Below are 6,475 nucleotides of genomic sequence, written 5' to 3'. Positions count from 1 at the left end.
ACTGTTTCCGTGGGAAGCCGGCTTTTTGCAAAGGGGACTCAGGGCCGTGGGCCTCGGGTGTCCCTCCGTCTCCCCAAAGCACAGGGACGAGGTGAGGGGCTTAGACCATGGCTGGGCAATGTTGTTTCTTACACCTGGGTGTGTGGCATTTTGCTGACCTGGCTACCCCCACTTGGGAAAGGTTTTCCACAGCAAGCGCCTATTTTTCGTCGGAAGCCGTTTTTGCCTCAGGGGTCTCCGGGCTGTATTCGTTGGGGTTGAACTCCTGCTAGCAAAACCGCCGGGTTGAGGGAAGGGTTCAGACTGTGCCTGGGCCCTGTGGTCTCTTCCAGGTCAGTGTATGGCATTTCCTTCCCCTTGCCACAGGCACCTGGGAGCATGTCTGCACGTGGAGAAAGACTTTCCCGTGGGAAGCCGGTTTTTGTCAAACGGGTCCCAGTGCTCTGCACCTCTCTTTTCACTCCTGCTGCCAGAAGCCCAGGGAGGATGGGAGGGCTTAGAACATGGCTGGGCACTGGGGTTTCTTCCAGAGAAGTGGAGGGCATTGGCTTTACCTTGCCACAACCACTTGTGAGAGGGTCTGCACCTCAGGAAAACTGTTTCCGTGGGAAGCCGGCTTTTTGCAAAGGGGTCTCAGGGCCGTGAGCCTCGGGTGTCCCTCCGGCTCCCCAAAGCACAGGGACGAGGTGAGGGGCTTAGACCATGCCTGGGCAATGTTGTTTCTTACACCTGGGTGTGTGGCATTTTGTTGAGCTGGCTACCCCCACTTGGGAAAGGTTTTCCACAGCAAGCGCCTATTTTTCGTCGGAAGCCGTTTTTGCCTCAGGGGTCTCCGGGCTCTATTCCTTGGGGTTGAACTCCTGCTAGCAAAACCGCCGGGTTGAGGGAAGGGTTCAGACTGTGCCTGGGCCCTGTGGTCTCTTCCAGGTCAGTGTATGGCATTTCCTTCCCCTTGCCACAGGCACCTGGGAGCATGTCTGCACGTGGAGAAAGACTTTCCCGTGGGAAGCCGGTTTTTGTCAAACGGGTCCCAGTGCTCTGCTCCTCTCTTTTCACTCCTGCTGCCAGAAGCCCAGGGAGGATGGGAGGGCTTAGAACATGGCTGGGCACTGTGGTTTCTTCCAGAGAAGTGGAGGGCATTGGCTTTACCTTGCCGCAACCACTTGTGAGAGGGTCTGCACCTCAGGAAAACTCTTTCCGTGGGAAGCCTGCTTTTTGCAAAGGTGTCTCAGGGCCGTGGGTCTCGGGTGTCCCTCCGGCTCCCCAAAGCACAGGGACGAGGTGAGGGGCTTAGACCATGCCTGGGCAATGTTGTTTCTTACACCTGGGTGTGTGGCATTTTGTTGAGCCTGCTACCCCCACTTGGGATAGGTGTTCCACAGCAAGCACCTATTGTTCGTCGGAAGCCGTTTTTGCCCCAGGGGTCTCCGGGCTGTGTTCCTTGGGCTTGAACTCCTGCTAGCAAAACCGCCGGGTTGAGGGAAGGGTTCAGACTGTGCCTGGGCCCTGTGGTCTCTTCCAGGTCAGTGTATGGCATTTCCTTCCCCTTGCCACAGGCACCTGGGAGCATGTCTGCACGTGGAGAAAGACTTTCCCGTGGGAAGCCGGTTTTTGTTAAACGGGACCCAGTGCTCTGCTCCTCTCTTTTCACTCCTGCTGCCAGAAGCCCAGGGAGGATGGGAGGGCTTAGAACATGGCTGGGCACTGGGGTTTCTTCCAGAGAAGTGGAGGGCATTGGCTTTACCTTGCCACAACCACTTGTGAGAGGGTCTGCACCTCAGGAAAACTGTTTCCGTGGGAAGCCGGCTTTTTGCAAAGGGGTCTCAGGGCCGTGGGCCTCGGGTGTCCCTCCGGCTCCCCAAAGCACAGGGACGAGGTGAGGGGCTTAGACCATGGCTGGACAATGTTGTTTCTTACACCTGGGTGTGTGGCATTTTGTTGAGCTGGCTACCCCCACTTGGGATAGATGTTCCACAGCAAGCACCTATTGTTCGTCGGAAGCCGTTATTGCCCCAGGGGTCTCCGGGCTGTGTTCCTTGGGGTTGAACTCCTGCTAGCAAAACCGCCGGGTTGAGGGAAGGGTTCAGACTGTGCCTGGGCCCTGTGGTCTCTTCCAGGTCAGTGTATGGCATTTCCTTCCCCTTGCCACAGGCACCTGGGAGCATGTCTGCACGTGGAGAAAGACTTTCCCGTGGGAAGCCGGTTTTTGTCAAACGGGTCCCAGTGCTCTGCTCCTCTCTTTTCACTGCTGCTGCCAGAAGCCCAGGGAGGATGGGAGGGCTTAGAACATGGCTGGGCCCTGGGGTTTCTTCCAGAGAAGTGGAGGGCATTTGCTTTACCTTGCCACAACCACTTGTGAGAGGGTCTGCACCTCAGGAAAAGTGTTTCCGTGGGAAGCCGGCTTTTTGCAAAGGGTTCTCAGGGCCGTGGGCCTCGGCTGTCCCTCCGGCTCCCCAAAGCACAGGGACGAGGTGAGGGGCTTAGACCATGCCTGGGCAATGTTGTTTCTTACACCTGGGTGTGAGGCATTTTGTTGACCTGGCTACCCCCACTTGGGATAGGTTTTCCACTGCAAGCACCTATTGTTCGTCGGAAGCCGTCTTTGCCCCAGGGGTCTCCGGGCTGTGTTCGTTGGGGTTGAACTCCTGCTAGCAAAACCGCCGGGATGAGGGAAGGGTTCAGACTGTGCCTGGGCCCTGTGGTCTCTTCCAGGTCAGTGTATGGCATTTCCTTCCCCTTGCCACAGGCACCTGGGAGCATGTCTGCACGTGGAGAAAGACTTTCCCGTGGGAAGCCGGTTTTTGTCAAACGGGTCCCAGTGCTCTGCTCCTCTCTTTTCACTCCTGCTGCCAGAAGCCCAGGGAGGATGGGAGGGCTTAGAACATGGCTGGGCACTGTGGTTTCTTCCAGAGAAGTGGAGGGCATTGGCTTTACCTTGCCACAACCACTTGTGAGAGGGTCTGCACCTCAGGAAAACTGTTTCCGTGGGAAGCCTGCTTTTTGCAAAGGGGTCTCAGGGCCGTGGGCCTCGGGTGTCCCTCCGGCTCCCCAAAGCACAGGGACGAGGTGAGGGGCTTAGACCATGCCTGGGCAATGTTGTTTCTTACACCTGGGTGTGAGGCATTTTGTTGACCTGGCTACCCCACTTGGGATAGGTTTTCCACAGCAAGCACCTATTGTTCGTCGGAAGCCGTTTTTGCCCCAGGGGTCTCCGGGCTGTGTTCGTTGGGGTTGAACTCCTGCTAGCAAAACCGCCGGGATGAGGGAAAGGTTCAGACTGTGCCTGGGCACTGTGGTCTCTTACAAATCAGTGTACGGCATTTACTTCACCTTGCCACAGGCAGTTGTGAGCATGTTTGCACGTTATGAAAGATTTTTCCGTTGGAAGCCGGTTTTTCTCAAATGGGTCTCCGTGTTGTGCTCCTCTGTTTTCACTCATGCTTCCAGAAGCCCAGTGATGATGTTAGGGCTTAGAACATGGCTGGGCACTGTGGTTTCTTCCAGAGAAGTGGATGGCATTTGCTTTACCTTGCCACAACCACTTGTGAGAGGGTCTGCACCTTAGGAAAACTGTTTCCTTTGGAAGCCGGCTTTTTACCTAATGGGTCAGGGCTGTGAGGCTCGGGTTTCCCTCATGCTACCAAAAGCACAGTGACGATGTCTGGGCTTAGACCATGCCTGGGGAATGTTGTTTCTTGCACATAAGTGTGTGGCATTCTGTTTACTTTGCTACAACCACTTTAGATAGGTTTTCCACATCAAGAACTTTTTTTTCTTCGGAAGCCGTTTCTGCCCCAAGTGTCCCCTGCTGTGTTCGTTCGGGTTTATCTCCTGCTAGCAAACTGTGGTCTCTTACAGATCAGTGTATGGCATTTACTTCACCTTGGCACAGGCACTTTTGAGCATGTTTGCACGTTACGAAAGATTTTTCCGTTGGAAGCCGGTTTTTGTCAATCTCATAGGGAAGAAACAGAAACTCTTTGGCATAACCTGACTCACCCAGCATCAGGAAAGCAGTTCCAGAACTCAGCCCAGGGCCCCTGTCGCCTACCCAATTGTAGCCACCACCATGCCTCTATCGAAAGGAATTCCCAAAGACTCTCCTCTGACTCCACTACCAAAGAAACAGCAGATTGAATATGGCACTTCAAAATATCGAGATGATACATCTGGTATAGTTAGATACACAAGGTTTACCTTTATTTTTTTATTGTTTTTTATTACATAATGTTATAGTCTCCATACAGTATAGTAAATTTCGATGATACATTAGTTGCATATAACACCCAGTGCACCATGCAATATGTGCCCTCCTTACTACCCAACACCAGCATATATTTTAAACAGCAAAATGCTGCTCTGAATAATTTTGAATTTTCCCTCGACCCCCATTGTAACTCTTGGGATGAAAAGACTAATCAGTGATGAAACATCACCTTTGACAATTGGAAAGACATCATCCATATTTGTATGTGACGACAAAAGGCCATCTAACACTAAATGGTGGCCACTCACCCATATCTTAGGCCCAACTGTATAAACACTGTCAAACGTATATCTTAAAAATAGGCAAAGAGTAAACCTCACCTTCCCTTTCTAATGAAAGAGTGTTTCTAGGAAACAGCTGTTCAAAATACATTCATAAGCAGTCAATGAACAGAGAAAATGGGATCCCCTGCAAAGTGCTCCAAGTTCAGAAACTAAGTACCTCCTTCACCAAATTCAGAACGCTGACAACTATTACTTAAGTTTTACTTCATGGCTCAACTAGAGAAAAGAGAAAAGCCCAGGAGATGGTGGGTTCATGAGAGGTTTTACTTCCAGTCCTGATGTGGATATGACATTTCTCCAAATGGACCTGCCGCTTTCTCTGAATGCTGGATCCCGTGTCAAGCTGCCTCACTGACTCAGATGCAGACGTTCAGAACGTAGGGTGTCGCGGAGCCAGAGCAGAGAAGTGTTGTCAGATGGGGAGAAGCAGCTCCTCGGACCTAAAGCCTGCACACCTGCTGTGGTTTCTGGGAGAAGGGGAAACATAGACTTGTCTTTTAGTAGTAATTATCTCCCAGCCCATTGCCACCATTCCCAGGAAACAGCTAGCACAATGCTGAAGTTGGGTAAGGGCTCTGGGCCTTCCTAGCGCCCCACCTGTGCCTGAGGGAACAGGGAATACCCTGCTGAACTCGGGGAACTGCTCAAGGTCCATTACCTGCACTGTGTCGGGGGACAGGGGCACCGCACTGAAGTTGGGGACTGTGCGGTCCTTTCTCTCGCTCTTCTTGGGGAACACGGGAAACCCTGGAATGTCTGCGAACCATCCCACAAAAGCTTTGCTGAGCGGGTGCCCTGGAGTTCCTGGGTCTGGAGTGTATGGCCAGTTGACGGAGACTAGGCAGAAGAGACTTTCAAGGGAAAAAGGAAAGAAAACTGAGTCTCCATGATGAACTCTCTCAACATGCCCTTCCAGAACCCTGCCTCTTACCCGGGGTGCCCCTACTCCCAGAAAGCCCACCTATGGCCACACAGCATGCATTCACCCAGCCAGGAACTCCACAGGTCCACTCTCTCAAAACTCCACTTCCTTGGCTCCTGGTCTGCGTCCTTGGGCTGCTCCGGATCTGCACACAGAGACGTAGCTCCACCCCCATGGGGTGATTGCTTGGGGAGTATGATGCTTCCAACTCCTTGAATGCCAGGCAACCGGCCCCATGACTCACAACTCTGGGAGTGCAGAGGTCCAGGAGGCACCTCCTTGGCTAAACGCCCTGAGCAGGCATGACGGGGATCATGGGCAGGGCTGCAATCACACACACACACACACACACACACACACACACACACACACACACGCGGCCCCTTTCGCGGACCCCTCTAGCTGCAGACCACCCTCAGAGCCCTGCCCCTTCCCTTCTGCACCAACCCTTCCTGCAAGGGTGTGCCTGGTTCCTGGCAAGGTCAGCTGCTCTCAGACTGTTCCAGCCTTGGGCTTTAGGAAATGCAATGCTTTTATGCATATCCAAGGCAATTTTAAGCGCCAAAAGGAATGCTCCAAGCGGGAATAGCTTTGCCTTCTTGTCTCACCCATGGAGTGGATAGTGCTTCTCAGACCTTCAAAACATCCTTCTAGGGTGAGCCCATTTGTGCTGCAATCTATATACACATGCTTAGTTCTACAGGGAAGGAAGGAAAAGCCGGCCTTCTGTTCTGTCAAGGTTGTGAACCAGGAACATTTATTTTTCACTTGAAAACAGAGTGTTATTGTCGACACTAAATGAAGGAACCTTTTAAAACATTTTAGAGAGGAAGGAAGAGAGTTTTATTCAAACCCAAGTCAAGGACAGCTGCCTGGGAGACACAATATTCACAAAGAAGGGAGTGCTCCAGGGAAGGAACATTTAGGGCAGGGTCATATATTTGTTCTGAGTTGTGCTACGTACAGTTATACATCATGATGAGGAAGAAGGTTCCAGAAAGT

At 52.5% G+C, this 6,475-nt stretch overlaps 1 long non-coding RNA gene across 1 annotated transcript; it reads right to left on the bottom strand.

Annotated features, from left to right (window-relative positions):
- Positions 1–4,131: 4,131 nt before the first annotated feature.
- On the bottom strand, positions 4,132–5,728 carry LOC148106610 (uncharacterized). The gene is made up of 3 exons (XR_015723683.1): positions 5,513–5,728; positions 5,210–5,402; positions 4,132–5,018 (listed from the first exon to the last, which is right to left on the bottom strand). It is a non-coding gene; the product is annotated as an uncharacterized LOC148106610 (long non-coding RNA).
- Positions 5,729–6,475: the final 747 nt, after the last annotated feature.

The sequence above is a fragment of the Ursus americanus genome, unplaced genomic scaffold, assembly GCF_024610735.1.
Source record: "Ursus americanus isolate L20-20 unplaced genomic scaffold, mUrsAme1.1.p SCAF_176, whole genome shotgun sequence".
Lineage (NCBI taxonomy): Eukaryota > Metazoa > Chordata > Mammalia > Carnivora > Ursidae > Ursus > Ursus americanus.
The sequence above is the reverse complement of the archived record's forward strand: the minus strand, read 5'-3'. Positions and strand labels throughout refer to the sequence as shown.